The sequence below is a fragment of the Rhinolophus ferrumequinum genome, chromosome X (genome assembly GCF_004115265.2).
Source record: "Rhinolophus ferrumequinum isolate MPI-CBG mRhiFer1 chromosome X, mRhiFer1_v1.p, whole genome shotgun sequence".
Classification (NCBI taxonomy): Eukaryota; Metazoa; Chordata; class Mammalia; order Chiroptera; family Rhinolophidae; genus Rhinolophus; species Rhinolophus ferrumequinum.
The window spans coordinates 124,557,717-124,576,277 of record NC_046284.1 but is presented as its reverse complement, the minus strand read 5'-3'; positions in this window follow the sequence as shown (position 1 = coordinate 124,576,277).

Below are 18,561 nucleotides of genomic sequence, written 5' to 3'. Positions count from 1 at the left end.
CAAAAAAACCCCTGCATTTTGAATCCTTTCGACTAGCTGCAGTCATCCTAAAATTGAACACTCAGCTGAAATGGCAGGTAAAATGTGGATATCCCGATTTTTTCTTTCACCAAAGGTTTATGATAGTCTCTGTGTAAACATAGCCCCCTGTTACCACCCCTCCCAAGAAGAAAACCCACCTTTGACAAGTGACCACAGATGCCCCAGGCCTGATCCTGGCAGAAGCAGTTCTTCCTAGAAAGCTGCCTGCTGTCAGCTGGAGACTGGTGGTCCCCACGACCCTCGGCCTGCTGGATGCGGGGGTCGCCTGGTCCTTGCTGTTTTCTTTTATTTCACATGGAAAGTGAGCCACGTGTAGCTAGAACCCCCCAAAACAGAGCAAACGCACTGAACGGGTGTGAGTGGCAGGGCTGGCTTTGGTTCTGTTCCCGGAAGACCGTGAGTGAGCACCTGGGCCGTCCTAACCACCCAGCTCTGTTCATTTTCAGGCTGTGTGTATGTGTTTGTATGTGTGTGGGGGGCTTTGGATATTCTGTGTGTGGGTCTCGGTTCTCCAGGAGGACCTCTGCAGTCAGGGCTGCACGCTCCCCTTGGTGGCCCATTGCCCTGGGAAGGGCACGTCCCTCACCCCGAGGCCGGGAGGAATGAACTCCATGGGGAGGACAGATGTGTTTCGGCTGTTGGAACTGGTCGGTCGTCTCCAGAGAGCCTTTTGGCCAGCGTGCTGGCTACGTGAGGGGAGACACCTGGCATACCCATGGGGGACGGCCTCACGGGACGCCGTTGCGGGCAGGGCATTTGGTGGTGGACGCCGCGTGACCACTGTCCTGTGTGGCCGGTCACACACGCAGGCTGGGCTGCCGGCTGCGTGTCTCGCAGGTTTTCATGCCCACGGAGCTTGGGGCTCTAGTCACCAGATGGTTGTGCCATGGCCACTGTTTCTTTGCTGAAACCTTGGCCGAAGGGAACCTTTAGGACGGGAATCAAGCAGTTTAGCCAAACTCGGTTCTTTCTCTGTTTCGTTGTTGCCGTTCGATCTTTTCCTCACACACTCAGTTCCTCCTGGCTTCTGTCACGTGGCTCCCGAACACCCACAGACCATGTCACTGGGGAGGCCTTGGGAACACACCGGCTCTTACAGTTGGATGTGTTTTACAAAGTGTCTGTCCCACGCGTCCTTGCGGAAGCTCTGCCACTCAGAATTGCTAAGGTCGAGAAGGCCAGGCCTTGTGCAGGGGACAGAGGTGTCCTTTTATTGTCACTGTCGGTAGGGCCTCGCCCTGTGGTTTTCTTCATTAGAACTCAGTTTCGGGCGTGGGCTGGCTTGTGTCCTCGGCCACGAACGTGTGTGGCCTGTGCAGGGTGGGGACGAATGCCCGTTTAAACAGGAAGTGGCCGGTGTCTCTTCAAGGTCGGTGTCTGAGCACACGGCCACCCCCAACCCCCCAGTGAAGATGCGAGGAAGACCCCAGCTTTCTCTGCTCCCACCCTGAGCTGCCATCCTGACCTTCCCCAAGGACAAGGGCCCCCCCCCCCGACCCCTCCTGCTCACTGGGACACAGGGCACATGCTAGGCTGACGATGACAAACTGGTTTGAGACACTTTTTTCTGGGAGTGTGAGAGGCTGGGGCTGGAGACCGATGATTCTCAGTTTTGACGAGTTTCAACATTTAACAAGAAAGAAAAACAAAAAAAACAAAAAACAACAACAACAACAAAAAAAAACTGGTGCCTAATTTATTAAAAATTAGCTTAGGATTCTGCTGGTTTCTTTTTTCAATACACGTGTGAAGTTGATGCAATTCATAAATGTTTTATGGGAATTTGATATTTAATGAGAAACCGGTTCAGGAATGTCACGAGTGTCCCGTGTCAAAGCTTACTAAACGCGCTATTTATTGAAAGGTGATGGTTTCGTAAAACTGGCCCCGCTGCGTGTCACGGTCCCATCGGACGGGGGGCGAGGGTCCCTGATTCTTGCTATTGGATGCACGTGGGTGTGTTATTTATTTTTGTTGTTTTTTTTTTTTTTGGGTTGAAAGTTCATAATATGTGCTATTTTAATTATGTTGAGTGTAAATTTGACACTGCCTTGCATTTATTTTTATATTTTTTAAGACTGTTTCTTTTCCCCCCCCTTCCTTTCCTGCCCCGATTTATGACCAGCCGGGATGATTTACGGCACACGATGGCGTTTGGGTTTCGCACACAAGGTGTGTCTGGACCTTCAGACGTTTTCAGGGATTGCCCAAATGAAAAGAAATCACACCACCTTTCCCCAAACCCAGGGTCTTACAATCCGTGTCCCTCTGCTGTTGTGGGGGCGAAGCCAGCCCAAGGTGTTTCTGGCCACGCTGGCTGGTACCTAACACGACAGGCCTTCCCGTTTCGTTCTAGTTACAAAGTGTATTTTGTCAAACCATATAGTATGAATGTACACCTTGTAAAACGGAGATATAAATAAACTTATAAATATTTGTATTCAAGTGTTAAAAAAAATTCTCACCTCTCCCCCGGGGAGGCCGATTGGAAAAATCGCGAGTCTGCCTTGGCTGGAAATAGAGTTTTGTGCGGGCGGCCACAGCACAGTGTGTGGGCGCGTTTCCCGTGGGCGTCAGGCGCCCCCCCACCCCCACCCCGGGTGTCCAGGGCCTCCCCCTCCCCCCGCTGCTCCTGTAACTGTCCTCTTACTGAAGTGTCCCCTCCTGCATTTCACCCGTGGGCCCATGTTCTCCCAGAAGGGGGTGTGACAGGGGCACAAACATCCCCCTTTTGAATCAAGTCAGAGTTTTGGGGGGGTGTGTGTGACAAGCCCAAATGCTTTGGTTTCCAGTTTTTAATTTTCATTTTGTTTCATTTCCTTTTCTGGTTTTTCTTTTTTTTTCTTTTTCTTTTTTTTTTTTTTTTGACAGTGTATGGAGTCTCCACAATGGCATTACAATGATGGTTGAGTCATTTTTGGAAAAAAAAAAAAAAAGAATAAACGGAAAAAAAGTCAACTTTTAAAAACGAGAACGTTTCTGGCATGTGCTTTGTCTCTCCTCGTGTCAGGCGGACTTAATGACCTGGTGTAGCTGCTCTGAGGGCCGCTCGGCTTCGATCAAAACCACATGTGGGCCAACAGGGCCTGGGGGTGGCCCTGGGACAGATGACGGCACCAGAGGGACGCTGTCACTGCAGCGGGGGGCTGGGGGTGAGCCCATAGCAGATGGCACAGTGCCTGTGTGCCAGGTACAAGCTGCCGCGCACCTGTGGGTCTGCGTCCCTGTTGGTGGTCACTCCTGAGACCTTCTCAGCCAGGACTCAGGACATTCTCTGCAGCGAGGGTCCAGCGTGACATGTGCTTTCCCTGCCACAACCTGGGTGCACGCCGGGCGCCCCACTCCCCAAGCCCGTTTGTTTCCTGCAGGTTGGAAGGAAGTGGTGTGCGTCCGCACGTGCAGGACAGGGGAGCGGGCTCCCTGAATGGACACAGCCCTGCCAGGCCTGAGTGACCGGCTCGTGGGCGGCCCCAGAGGGCAGCCTCGCAGGGGTTTCTGGCGGCCGGCCGTCAGCGGCATGTCACTCCCTGCCCTCCTGAGAGCACTTGTTACTTGTGGGTTCCCTGTGTGGTCGCCATGAAAATGTAACCCGTTACACTTACGTTACGGTAACTCAGTGGGTAGCTTTCTTCAGCAAGTCCATTCAAATCGTTCAAGCGTGTGTCAGCCCCCTCACCCAGAAGCAGTTACGTTGTTGCCAGTTGTGGGCAATCCCTTGCACACCAGCCCCGGCCACCTTGCAGGACGTTCTGGGCTGACTGGGACCCGAAAAGTAGGTCTCCCCGTCCCAAATTTCTTTCTGATTATCCCTCGGCCGAGAACACCCTTTTTCTGTTCTTTTCCAGTGACATTTAATTTGCACACAGGGACGCACCTCTGGGAAGGACGGAGGTGGGGGTTTTCCGAGAAGCGCCTCTCAGGACCGGCCCTCCAATCCCTGGGTCAACCGGATGCGTGTCCATCTCCTGCCTGCACGCGTGTCCCGAGACTGCAGGTCTCTGAGGCTCTGGGGTGTCTGCCTCTCAGGTCCAGTAGTCAGAAGCACAAGGACCCGAGGGCGAGCGCAGGAAAGCGAAACCCCAGGAAGGCGGGGGCCGGCGTCACGTGCACCCATCTTTTTAGTTTGCATGTTTGCACGCAGGGATTTTTAGTGTTTCCTTCAGCTGATGGAAGTTGGGAGGCTCCCTGCCTCTGTGCCTCTCTGCATTTACCTCGCTCCACAGACAATTAGCTTCAATGTACAAAGCAGTCCAACGTCACCCACAATGTGCCTTTGGAGGGACCTGGTGCCGTGGGGGGCAGTCCAACCCTCCGAGACCAGGAAGGCCACACATCGTCCGCCATAGGCGCTGATCTTTCCGGAAGGCCTGTGCGTCTTCCAAAGTGACCCCCCTGCGTAGCTGTGGCGCGTTTTGTGCTCACGGCTGAGGGCGTATGAGCAGCACACAGATCCCGCAGCGAGATACTCATGATCCAAAGACCTGCCAAGGTGCGCTTTCCCGGACGAGCTGGAATCCGGCTGCAAAAACGCGAGCGGGTGTAACGATGGTTGGAGAAAGTACAGTGTTCGTACAGACCCCCACCCACCCCCACACACACGCGGAGTAGGAGCTTTTAACCCGTTCTAATTACGTTGTGTATTCAGGAAGTGCAATGGAGTATGACCACATGCTCTGGCTGATTTATTTGACTAGTAAAGTTGGTAGATGGAAATTCTTCTGGACGGCCGTCCCCGGGTACCGACCACAGCAATTACCCGGGAAGTTTCCGCTTGCCCAGGTGGTCTGCTTAGCAGGTATCAGCGTGGAACCCCAAAGTCTGAAGGCGGAGACCACACGGGGAGATCAAAACGCACTCACCGCACGAAAACGAGGGGAAGCCAGCCTCGTGTGGTAAGCCTGTTCCACGCTGTCAGGAAGTGTGTTTTGTCACAGAGCTCGGGGTCACGAGCGCCGTGGCCCGAGAGCCAGGTCCCGTAGCTCTGTTCGCGTGTACTTTTCCTCTTCTTTGTTTAATATCACGCAGTCTGAGTGTGAGTGAGTGTGAGTGGGTGTGAGTGGGTGTGTGTGGGCGTGTGGCCGACATACGAGCCGTGTTCCTGGATGCCATGTACACGTTTTTTATCACCTCCACCGGCTCGGCCCATTGCCACCCTCCCACGGCGGGAGCGAGAACCGGGAGAAGCATTTTACCTCCCCCGGTCGGCCACGCCCGACCTCCCACCCCTGCGGCCCCCCAAGTGCGAGGTGAGAGGCCTGAGAGGAAAACTCACGATGGTAATTTCTCACCTGCCCCCGGCGGGCGGGCGTCTGCAATGACTGGAATTTTCCTCGCACAGCGAGAAATTCAGAAGTCCCAAAGCATGCTGCCGCTTGGGCACATTTCGTGCATTCTTCTGCGAGTGTTTCAGCGAATATTTGACCGTTTCAGTCATTTCCTAGGGAACCGGAACGTGTGTCGTCCCTGCTCCCCGAGGACATAGAATAAGTATTTTAGGGAGGCGTCCAGTGCACAGATTTCAGGGCTTGGCAGGGGAGCCCCCTCCTTCCTTCCTTACCTCCCTCCCTCTCTGCTGTGAGTGAGGGACAAAGGAGGGGTGTCTCATGAACCTGCCCCCCCAGCCCCCGGCATTTCCATGAGGGATCCCAGGGTGCGTGCTGACTTTTCTGCAGCTCATGGCAGCTCCCAAGGGCAGGTTTGTGGGGCGGCACCAAACGGTCCCAGTAATTGTTGGTGCACATAGAATGTAGGTCGCCAAGCGTTTCCAGACACTATTGATAAGTCCCGTCCGAGCCTGAACGGTAAACCAGCCACCATGTAGATATCTACCGCTTAAATCCCAGAAAGCCACGAGGAGCAAGGCCACTGCACTCACTGTTGGCAGGTCACCGTGGCCGAGCTTGTACAAACGGCACCAGCTGCAGCCTCATGCAGGCCCAGCCGCAGCCTTCCAAGGCCCTTCTCTTCCGACACAGAGACGGGGAAAGGCCTCTGGAAGGCTGTGGGGCTGATGCCTCTAGCTGATGTGCAGCAAAAGTAGGTCTGCATTCCCCCACGATGCTATGTGGCTTTCCTGGGGCGGTCGTGGGGGGCACAATTAATTACCAAAGGCCCAGGGGCTTAGAACAACAGACACCCATCCTCCCCAGGCCTGGACACCAGGAGTCTGAGGTCAGCTGTCCCAGGGCCACACTCCCTCCGGAGGCCCCAGGGGACGGTCCCTCCTGCCCCTTCAGCTCCTGGGGGCTCCAGGCGTCCCTGGGCTGGTGGCCGCCTCCCTCCCATCTCTGCCTCCATCTCCACGTGGCGTCTCCTCTGTGTCTGTGTCCCTCCTCTTCTGTCTCTGATGAGGACACTGTCATTGGGTCCAGGGCCCCCTGATCCAGGACGACCTCACCTCAGACCCCTCACTCGGTCCCGTCTGCAAAGACCCTGTTTGCAAACAAGGTCCCACATAAAAGGTGCCCGTCATTAGGACCCAGGCATGTTTGAGGATTGTCATTCAGGTTTTGTCCGTGACCTCGTTTCTTGGGGTTGCCTCCCCGGGCAGACGTGTATAGATGACCCTTGGTCACAAAGCCTGTGGCCGTCCCTCTGGGTCTCGTCGTTCTGACCTGGCCTGAGTGTCACAGAGGGCAAAGGCGAGAGGTAACAACTCACATATTCCGGAGATTTTATCTAATGACTCTAAGAAGCGAGGGGAATCAGGCTGGCGTGACAGGGTTTGGGTGTCGGGAAAATCGGCCCAACTTTGACGAGGAAACTTGCTGCGACTACGACCCGCTGGCTACGGAGAAGGGCCCGGCAGGCTTACCAGGCGGGGATGTGACAGTTACCACATCTCGGCTTTCAATGCACGGGGGGGTCCCTTTAGCTTCGTCGACATTTCAGAGAAAGCCACAGAGACCCGACCTGTGCCCACATACGTTATTATTTCCTTGGAGAACAATTTCCAAAAAAAACAAACAAAACGAAACGAAGTTCGGTTTCTCGGGGTGCAGGGCACTTTTCGTGTGTGCGGCTGCGACGTACAGAGTTCCACAGGCGTGAGACGGCACAGATTGCGTATCCCTTTTCAACGCCCCGTCCCCTGCTGGCAGGCCCGTGTTCTCAACCCCTCCTGACACTTTGTGCTGACACAAGGGTTGGGTCTGTCTGGGCGACCACGTACAGCCCATCTGTCCTGAGACGTCAACGCACGGCTTTTGCCGCCGGCTGTATCCCATTTCTGGATATGGATGGAGAAACGTGAGAGGCGTTTCCTGCGATACTTGAGTTGTGAGGGCGCCAATGTGTGTTAATGAATCCCGATTAATTCCACTGTCGGGCAGAAAGACCTCCCCCATCGTCTTTGAAAACCTTCTGCGACTGAGTTTTGTTTGTTTGTTTCCTGATGGCACCCAAATTCCCATCCCCTAAAATTCGTCCTTTCACAGTGTCCGACGCTGCGGTTTTTAAGAGAGTCACACTGTGCGCAACCGTCAGCGTTGTTAGATTCCGGAATGTTTTCAACGCTGTGAAAAGAAACCCGTACCCGTGAAGGGCTCACTCGCAAACCCCCCACCCCCACCCCCGTTAGTACTTTCTGTCTCTGTACATGTCCTCGTCCTGCATAGTTAACAGGAATGGAATCGTATGTCACGAGGCCTTCTTTCCTCGTTCTTTTCTGGCTGGTTTCACTGAGCACGATGGTTTCGACCTCCCGCGGCGTTGCCCCGCACGCATGTCAGGGCGTCCCTCCTTTCCACGGCTGAGTCATGTTCCACGGGGTGCGGGGACCCCGTTCTCTTTATCCCTTCGTCAGCTCAGGGACCGGTGGGCGCTTTTCACTCTTTGACCGTCATGGATTCTGCTTCTGTGTGCACGTTTTAGCGTGGACGCCTGTTTTCAGTTCTCTTGAGTATATGAGGTGCGACAATTAAGTTTGCACACTCACCCTAGAAAAAGTGCTGCACACCTCACTGCTGAATATCACTATGGTCACCTCTGAAGGACTCCCCTTGGGAAGCTGTGCACCCACCCCAGTGCCTAGTCCACCCTTCAAAGCAATTTTGGAACTCTTTTTCTGGAATGGCCATCAGAGCTGTCATTGTCGTATTACCCTTGATGTCCTGAATGTCATCCAAATGTCTTCCTTTCAATATTTCCTTTATCTTTGGGTAAAGAAAGAAGTCACTGGGGGCCAGATCAGGTGAGTAGGGAGGGTGTTCCAATACAGTTATTTGTTTACTGGCTAAAAACTCCCTCACAGACAGTGTCGTGTGAGCTGGTGCATTGTCGTGATGCAAGAGCCATGAATTGTTGGTGAAAAGTTCAGGTCGTTTTTGTGTAACTTTTTCACGCAGCCTTTTCAGCACTTCCAAATACTCAACTTGGTTAACTCTCTGTCCAGTTGGTACAAATTCATCATGAGCAATCCCACTGGTATTAAAAAAAAAGGTGAGCAACATCGCTGCAGCGAGTTCACGAGCTTCATTGTCAGACCTTGTACAGCCGTGAGCAGAATTGCTGGATCGCATGTGAGCTGTACGCTGACCGTTTCGAGGGACGGCTGGGCAGCTTCCCACAGAGACTGCAGCCTTTCACCTTTTCTGGAAGCCACTGTCTCTACAACACTTTCAGCCTTGAGCGATGTTTGCTGTTGTCTATCTGTTTGATTACGTCTGTCCTGGTGGTGTGAAGTCGCACAGGGCGTTTTGATGCGCCATTTCTCTGTTGGCTTAGGGGACCGTGTTTTCACGTGCTTATCGGCAATATGTGTGCCTTCTGTGGAGAAATGTCTGTTCCAGTCCTTTTCCCGATGTTCAATTGGGTTATTTGCCTTTTTATTGTTGAGCTGTAATTGTCCTTTACCTGTGAAGGATACGAACCCCACCACAGATACATGACGTGCAAATATTTCCCACTCTGGGGCTGATCTCTTCACTCTCTTGAGTGTGACCTCTGGAAACACACAGGTTTTGGATTTCATCCAAACTGAGCGATATATATTTCTCCCGTGACTGTGTATGTGTTTGGTGTCATCGCTATAAAACATTGTCAAATCCAACGTCATGCAGACGTATCCCTGTGTTTCCTTCTACGAGTTTTATCGTTTAGCTCTTACTTGTTCGTCGGTTGGTCTTTCACATTTAGTGGTGGGATTTTTGTTGAGGCCCTCATCCGTTTTCTCCCCTTCCTAGTTTATTGAGTACGTTTATTACGAAAGAGTATTGGATTTTTGTCAGATGGTGTTTCTGCGGCTATTGAGACGATCACGTGACTTTCACCGTGTTCTCTGACTACGCTTTTTGTGTGTGACACCAACCTTGCATTCCGGGAATGCATCCCCCTTGGTCGTGGTGGGTGATGGTTTCTATGTCTGGCTTGATTTATGTGTTTGCATCTTTATTCCTCAGAGACATTGGTCTGCGGTTTGCTTTTCTCGCGGGATGTTTGGTTCCGGTACGAAAGTAATTCTAACTTCATAGCATGAGGAGAGACGTGTTCTTTCTTCTACTTTTCTTGATTTATATGAAGAAGCAGGCTGCCCGATGGACACAACCACCCGTGCAAACCAACACCAACATTCGTCCTTTAACAAGCAAAATTCACCAGGCAAAAAACAAAGTGCGTTTCAAAAGACACCTTAATGTGAGTGGGAAACCAAGTTTGGGGGAGTCTCCAAGCCCCCAGCATGGGGTGATGGCTGCCCTGGGGTGGACTCTGGAAGCACGGGCACAACCAGTTATTATTTCCTTTTTCAACTGGTGAACAACTGTGGACAAGTGCCCGGTTACGATAAGGCTGGACAGAAACAGTTGTCACCGGATGAAAGGGCGTTTGCTGGTGCCATGTGCCTGGAGTGGCACGGATGGCACTTTTGCAGCTTGTGACCATGAAGGGTGAGGTTTATTGTCCCAAGTGGCTTCCAGTCTCTTGGTTGTAGCCAACGGCAGAGGAGTCCTGATCTAGAAACGGGGTCTGTGCAGATGGGACCGAGTGAGGGGTCTGAGGTGAGGTCGTCCTGGATCAGGGGGGCCCTGAACCCAATGACAGTGTCCTCGTCAGAGACAGAAGAGGAGGGACACAGACACAGAGGAGACGCCACGTGGAGACGGAGGCAGAGATGGGAGGGACGCGGCCACCAGCCCAGGGAACGCGTGGAGCCCCCAGGAGCTGGAAGGGGCAGGAGGGACCGTCCCCTGGGGCCTCCGGAGGGAGCGTGGCCCTGGGACACCGTGACGACACACTTCTGGTCTCCAGGACGGGGGGAGGATGGGTGTCTGTGGGTTTAAGCCCCCAGTGTGTGGCAGTTTTTAGGGCAGTCCCACCCCAGACACCCCTGCACCGACCTCCAGGGCTCAGAAAGTGAGAACGACTGTGGCTTTTCAAGTGGGGGGTCTTGTTGGTGTCGGGCCTTCTCTGTGGCTGACGCTCTTGGGAGGGAAATAGAACAGAACTTGCCCGAGACCTGGCAGAAGTGCAGCTCAAACGGGCGCAGCCCTGACGCTCATGCGATTTCATTCCAAAGACAATCGGAGTTGAGAGCAGAGCAGTTGAAAAGCTTCATGTGTGGAGCGGGTGGCGTGACGGGCTGCCCCCATTCTGGGCACGTCTCGGGCCTCTGACAGTTTGCAGACGCTTTGGTCGGCAGGAGCTCCAAGCTCCTTTGTTTAGCACCCGAGCACTCTTTCTTCTCGACTTTTGAAATCGCATGACTTGAAGACAGAGTCGTAATCCTCCCTGGGCTGACGGTGCCCTGCTGCCACCGTGCAAACAGCAGGGGCACGAGACGTGAGCTGGTCCGGGAATCAGGAGACCCCTTGACCACAGCCCTTGGCCAGGACGCCAACGGAGCCTGGGCCTCCGGAAGGCGTTTCAGGTTCAAGGTCAGAGCCCGCCTTCCTCGGTGGGTGTGTCCGCTGGGCCAGACGTGGTCTGAGCCTTGCTTGCTTTCCTGAGAAACAGGGAATCTGACTGTGCAAAGAGTGAATGGAGCTGAAAACCAAAAAGTTTGATTGAACTTCATAACTCAAAAACACTGATGTGTGTGTGTGAGTGCATGTGTGTATGCATGTGTGCACATGTGCATGCGTGTTTGTGTGTGCATGTGTGCATGTGTGCATGCGTGTTTATGTGTGCATATGAGCATGCGTGTCTGTGCGTGTTTGTGCGTGTGCACACGTGTGAGTGACTTCTGCAGGTTGCCGTGTACCCTTTCCCCTCTTCAGGCAGCAAGGAGTTTGCATCCCAGAGAACACATTTGACTCCCGGGGCTGCCTCATTTCCAGGTCAAATCCCGCATTTCAAAGAGGACATTCTCCCTGTTTCTTTCCTTTTTCTCTCTTTTTTAACTTTTTAAAAATCTACTTTAAGTATGTTTTTCCAGGACCCATCAGCTCCACGTCAGGTAGCTGTTTCAGCCTAGTTGTGGAGGGCGCAGCTCACAGTGGCCCGTGTGGGGATCGAACCGGCGACCTTGCTGTTAAGAGCTCACGCTCTAACCAACTGAGCTAACCGGCCGCCCCCTGACTGTTTCTTTAATTCAACTGCAAACAGAGTGTAGCTGACACTGCAGGTGGGACTTGTGCTGCCTAAGGTGAGGGGAGGAGCAGAAATTGTGTGAGGCCGGCCGTGCGGACCTCAGGTGGGTGGGCGTTTTGTGTGGGACTGGGACAGTCGCCTTTGTCCGGCTTGGAACCTGCTTTCCTGAGAGCTGCCTAGTTGCCGATGTCACCGTCCCCTTCCCCACAATCCCTTGAAAGCAGCCCCTGGGTAAGTGTTTGGTGGCAGACCTGGGCATTTGTCTAGTTCCATGGACCCTACCCGACCATGAGTGAGGTGAACACTCAGACCATGGTGTGTCTGAGACGAAAGGTCCGTGTGGGGGCGGGAGGGACGCCCACAGGCAGGCGGGTGCTGTGAGCCCTGCTGCTGTGGGACTTGGGCCAGTCCTGGGTGACAGTGGCATCGTGTGCTCTGCAGTCTTATCTTTGCTGCCTCAGTAAGGACGTGCTTGGCCGGTGTCAGGGTCCTGGGGTTCTAGAAGTTCAGGAAATGGAGTCTGAAAGAGACGAAAGGCGTGTCAACACGGTGAAGGGGAGCAGACTGTCCCTGGAGCTTGGCGGCCAAATTTGGGCCAGGCCCACGAGTGTGCGTGTGTCAACACCTGCAGCTGCCAGGTAAACGGTGGGCATCGGTTCTGCTGAGATGCTCGTAACGCGTCTGCCATCTGGGTTGCTCCAGGACGTGAAGACGCCTGGATGCCAGGACCATACATCTTAGGGACAGAATGGCTCCCACGGGTCACCTATCCCTCATGCTGCACCTTTGGGCAGGGCGTGAAGGGTGTCACAATTCTGCAGGTAGACAGAGCCAGCCTCAGGCTTCTGTGCACGTGCCTCCTGAAGGCTCACCTGTGTCCCAGGGGGGCCTCTCTGTGGATGGTCTGGCCGCAGACGAGCCAGGTGGGGATCTGAGCTCACCTGCTCCAGGTGTGGCCTCAGCCAGGGCTCAGTGCTTCCCTTCAGGGACCCGGGGGACGTAGCTGAGTGTGCCCAGGGGACTGGAGGCAGGATTTAGTCGGGGGCAGCTGGGGAGGTGCTGAGTAGCCCATCCAGCCGCTGGTAGAACTGGCCGTGGGTGTTTTGTCTGCACCTGTGGATCCGTGGCCCGTGCAAGGCGCTCAGGTGTACACAGAGCAGGTGGCACTTGGTGGCAGGGGCATGTCTTTCCTGGTGTCCGGGTCCAAAGTCTCCTGGAATCCGTGGGCTGTGGAGAGGGGGTCTGGTTCACCCCTTGGACAGGGGAGGACATCCGTCGCTGGCTGCGTGCCGGGCACAGCAGCCCCAGGGGTCGGGGTTATCTGACTGGCGTCCTCCTAATCGTCCCTCAATGCTGTCCCTGCCTCCCATGGGGACAGCTAAGCCACACGGGCGTCGGAAGCCTGGCTTTGTCTTAGAGCCTGGGGTGGAGGCGTGTGGATCCCAGACAGGCAGCTCGCGTGACAGTCATTCAACAAACGTCCACGGCACTGGCCTGCGCTGGGATTGGGTACAAGTGGGTCTCCCACTCAGGAAGGATTTCACTCCACGGGCCACGGCGCCCACACACAAGGAAGCTTCTTGGGGTCCGGCACTCAGAGCCTCAGCCCGGGCAGCACGTCCTCCTTCTGGGAAGAGCAGCAGGACGGGCCCAACGTGGGCAGATTCCAAAGTTAGGCTCCTCATTCAGCTGGGAAACGCAGAGCCCCTGTGCCCCACCTGGGGGCTGCCCTCTGCCCCACCTGGGGGCTGCCCTCTGCCCCACCTGGGGGCTCCCCTCTGCCCCACCTGGGGGTCTCCCCTGTGTCCCACCTGGGGGGCTCCCCTCTGCCCCACCTGGGGGCTCCCCTCTGCCCCACCTGGGGGTCTCCCCTGTGTCCCACCTGGGGGGATCCCCTCTGTCCCACCTGGGGGCTGCCCTCTGCCCCACCTGGGGGCTCCCCTCTGCCCCACCTGGGGGTCTCCCCTGTGTCCCACCTGGGGGGCTGCCCTCTGCCCCACCTGGGGGCTCCCCTCTGCCCCACCTGGGGGTCTCCCCTGTGTCCCACCTGGGGGGCTCCCCTCTGCCCCACCTGGGGGCTCCCCTCTGCCCCACCTGGGGGTCTCCCCTGTGTCCCACCTGGGGGGATCCCCTCTGTCCCACCTGGGGGCTGCCCTCTGCCCCACCTGGGGGCTCCCCTCTGCCCCACCTGGGGGGCTCCCCTGTGTCCCACCTGGGGGGCTCCCCTCTGCCCCACCTGGGGGCTCCCCTCTGCCCCACCTGGGGGTCTCCCCTGTGTCCCACCTGGGGGGCTCCCCTCTGTCCCACATGGGAGGCTGCCGTCTGCCCCACCTGGAGGGGTCCCACTCTGTCACACCTGGGGGCTCCACTCTGCCCCACCTGGGGGACTCCCCTCTGCCCTACCTGGGGGGCTCCCCTCTGTCACACCTGGGGGCTCCACTCTGCCCCACCTGGGGGACTCCCCTCTGCCCTACCTGGGGGGCTCCCCTCTGCCCTACCTGGGGGGCTCCCCTCTGCCCCACCTGCAGGGGCTCAGCGAGGGTGCCCAGGTCACTCGCTCCCTGAATTTGCCTGGTTGCTTTGTCTCCCAGGAGCTTTGCAGCCTGTGGTTCCGGCTCTTTGCGTCCTGACCCCCTGCAGGAAAGCGTCAGGCAGACTGTGAGCACTTTGGTTCTGGGACAAGGGCAGATGTGCTTATGCAAAGCCCGAGCTGGGCTCTCACTCCCGCTGCTCACCTTCCCCGGACACAGGAGGTCCTGGTGTGGGAGGTGGGACAGTGTGGGGGTTTGTGAGGGTGTGGGGGGGGGTTCGGGGATGGTGTGTGGGGGGTGGGGGGTGTGCCGGCTTCCGCCCTCACTTCAAAGGGGGCTCCTTCCTCCAGCATGACTTTCTTTCCTGTTCCGTCCTTTGGTTGGCGTTGGATTCCAGACCGAGCCTGAGTGCAGTCTTGATATTAAAAAAGCACAGACCCTAATGCCAGGAAAACACGCTCCCCTCCTGGTTTCAGAGGCAAAAAGAAAAGAAAAAACCGAAAAACAAAAAACCCCCAGCCTCATAAGCATTGCCATGCTTTTCTAATAAAAACTCATTAAGTATTGGTTATAAGGGATGAAGCACGGGAGGAAACAAAAGCACGCAATTAAAGGGGGTTTCTTTGAACTTTTCCCTCTAAATACAAAGCAAACATCGGCTGTGCCTGGAGCTGTCCCCCAGCCTGATGACAGAGCCGTGGGGTCCCCCCTTTCTGCAAGCAGGTAATGAGGAATCAAATGCGCGCCTGGGGGCTGTCCCCCAATTGTTTCGGCCTTACTTCCCCAACCCCCGCTCCAGGCGTGCAGGTCGGAAGTAAAGATGGCAGAGGCCGCGGCTTCCAGTCTCGCTGAACAGAGCTGGCTCTGTACACCCAGGGCACGGGCTTAATCCTTTTATGGAAAGTGGAAACAAATGGCGCCCTTTGCCCACCTTGCACCGCCTGTGCAGTGCCGCGCTGCAGAGGGGAAGGGGTACGCATTTCAAATTTAAAGGGACCTCTTTATGCTTTATAATAAATAACCCGGGGTTTGACTAACTGGAGAGCTGCATGATGCAAGATCAAAGCCCTGTGTGGGTTTTACGGGACATCTGCACAAACCTCTCCGGGGACGGGTAAATCTTCAGAGCCAGCGTCTAGCAGGGAAGTCCTCCAACGGCTCAATGCTTCAGGAGGGGCTGCTTCAGAGGCAACCCCGGCTGCCTTCTAGGAGGAGGCATCGGTTGCAGGAGAGGGATACCCAGCTGGGTACAGCGCTCTCCAGGAATCGCGGTCGGCATGTTTTGGGGCACGTGTGATGTGTCCTTACACACACACATTTTGAAACATTTTTCTTGAGGTAGAGCCCTCCCAACGGAACGTTCACCATTTTAAAGGGAAACCTTGAGAGACCAAAATGCCCTGATTTCACTCCGGTGTGGACTCTACCATGGAAATGGATACGCAGAACACAATGGAAACAGACCCACAGCTGCAGGGGCCGCACTGACGACTGCCTAAGGGGAGGGCGGGGGTGGGAATACAAAGAAGAAAGGACTCAGACAGGTGGGATAATTACCTTCTGCAAACTCGCCCTAGAAAAAGGGCTGCACCCCTCACTGCTGAATATCACTACGGTCACCTTAGAAGTGCTCCCCTTGGGAAGCTGTGCACCGACGCCAGCACCTAGTCCACCCTTCAAAGCCAGTTTGGAACTCTTTTTCTGGAATGACCATCAGAGCTGTCGTCGTATTATCCTTGATGTCCTGAATGTCATCCAAATGTCTTCCTTTCAATATTTCCTTTATCTTCGGGTAAAGAAAGAAGTCATTGGGGGCCAGATCAGGTGAGTAGGGAGGGTGTTCCAATACAGTTATGTGTTTACTGGCTAAAACCTCCCTCACAGACAGTGCCATGTGAGCTGGTGCATTGTCGTGATGCAAGAGCCATGAACTGTTGGGGAAACGTTCAGGTCGTCTCACTTTTTCACGCAGCCTTCTCAGCACTTCCAAAGAGTAAACATGGTTAATTGTCCAGTTGTACAAATTCATAATGCATAATCCCTCTGATATCAGAAAAGTGTTAGCAACAGTGTTGCAACAAGGTCGCAGACTTAATTGTCAGACCTCGTAAATGAATTCAGTACAAGTTACGGGATCCAGGATCGACATACAGACACGAGCTGCGTGTCTAGACACCGATAACGAACGGTCACAAGGGGAGAGTAACAAAACGACCCCATTTACAACCGCCTGAAAACGAGCCAGGGGTAAATCTAAGCGCGGGTGAAAGACCTGTGCTCCGAAAACCATGGACGCTGCAGAAAGCCATTGAAGATGATACAAATATACAGAAAGGTCTGTGTGCTCGTGGGTAGGACGGGTCAAGCCTGTTACAATGTTCTCACGAAAAACAAACAGTGAAAACACAGAGGGCACACCGTGGGGCGGCCGCCACCTCCGTCCAGCTGGTCCCCACGACGCTTTCGTCGCCCGGAAAGGAAGCCCTGCACACATTGGAGGCTCCCCGTCACCCACCGTTTGTTTGTGTAGAATAGAGAAAGGAAAGGCAGCACTTAGGGGCTCCCTGTATATACGGGAATGAAAACAAAAAACACCAACAACAGAAAAAGGACAACCAGGGCACAGAAAGCAGGTAACCACGGAGATGAAGGCTGGAGCAAGGCTGGATGAGATGGGACACACAGGTGTGGACAGGTGACCTGTGGGCGTCTGCGCAGGGGGGAAGGTGTGACCCGCGGGTGGCAGGTTGGGGCGGGGCTTTGCGTGGGACCCCGTTCACACGTGTGACCCCGATCCGCTCGTCCGGCCCGCAGCGGGCTGAGCTCAGGACGTGTTGCTAAAACGGAGCAGCCATGTCTTATCTGCCCAGGTAGGGAGGCCCCACCCAGGCAGAGCCCTGCACGCTCCCTGCACAGGAGCCAGGTGGACCCGCCGTGGCCCTCATGGCCCCGCGTGTCCTCGGGGAAGCTTGCTGCCAGCTGCCGGCCTGTGCCTCTTGCTCACGGGTCAGTGGTCGCGTGGAGCCCAGGGACCCCCCGTGGGGACCAAGAGGCCGCGGCTCCTCCTGGGGAGGGGTCTTCATTGGGGTGTGTTTGCTGTAGGTCAGGGCAGCCAAGGACCGTGGGGGTCCCAGAGGGAGGGAGACCATGTGGGAATCCCCAGGGACGTCCCGGTGCTTGGGGACATGGCTGTCCCGCCGCGTTCTCTCTCCTCCAAGACTTGAACGCAGTGGACACGTGGTGGAAGCATGTGGGCTTCACGTGGTCCAAGCCCCCTGGTCAGGGGTTCCCTGGACTTCTGACATCTGTGGGCACGGCCACAACCTCTGTGGGGTGTGACGCCACAGACCCGCTGTCTGTGAGGACGCACGGGCCGGGCACGGGTGATCCCGGGTACGAGCGTCCCCCCGCCGCCCCCACGGGCACGGCACATGCTGAGCCATGTCTGCTCTTCTGCTCACGCCCGCGACGTGTGTGCAGGGACACGAGGACCCGTGACCGCTGGAAAGCCCAGCAACGGCACCAGCTGCTGCCCTCTTTTTCTTCCTTCCCTCGATGGCCAATTCCGCATCGTTTACGGGCGCTGACACCTCGTGGCGAAATGAATCGTGTTCATAATAGCACCGCTGTCACGAGCGCCCGCCTGTCTTGTGGGGTCTCCCCCAGAGCCGAGGTCCGGGTTCAAGGCGGCTGGCTGAGGCACCGTCACTCCTCCGGGCGCAGGCGAATGGTAGGTGGGCCACTGTCACGTTCACAGCTGATCAGAAGGGACGCCTCCCAGGGAGGGACGAGCACAGGGGGCTTCGTGACAAGGCGCCCGGAGTCCCCACGGCCGAGCCAGCCTCGCAAGGGCCAGCGGCTGAGAGACGTGACCAGGGGCCGTGGGCACTGCCTGCTCCATGAAACGCTGTGCACACATGTGCGTATCTGTACCTTCTCCACTCGTGTACGTGGGTGTGTAGAGAGGGGCACCGGGAGGCAGAGGAGCTGGGGACACACCTGGTGACGTGGCTTATTTGGGGGACAATGCGATGGGCCGAGAAACGGAAGCCCCACGCCCCTCGGGACGATGTGGACGAGTGGGGCCCCTGGAGGGGAGCCTTGTGCCGCTGTGAAGGGGGCAAACCAGAGCCCAGTGGAGGGACTCGGAGCTCCCCCCCCCGAGAGAGGAAAGGAGAAGCGAGACGGATTTGGGGGCAGCCGTGGGAAAGCCACGAGAAGCTAGAGCTACGCCGTTGGGGACGTCCGACCATGTGTCCATGGAGCGATGATGGAGCGGCTCCTGCCGTCGCGGAGGCCGAGAGGTCAGGTCCAGCGTCCGCCGTACCCACGGCGGACACCCAGGGAAGTGGCTGCTGGGTCCCCTCTGAGTTAGAGGCCCGGGGAGCCAGGGGCGCGGCTGGCGTATGTTTCAGTCCAAGGACAGCAGAGGACGCATGTCCCAGCTCGACAGTGAGACAGG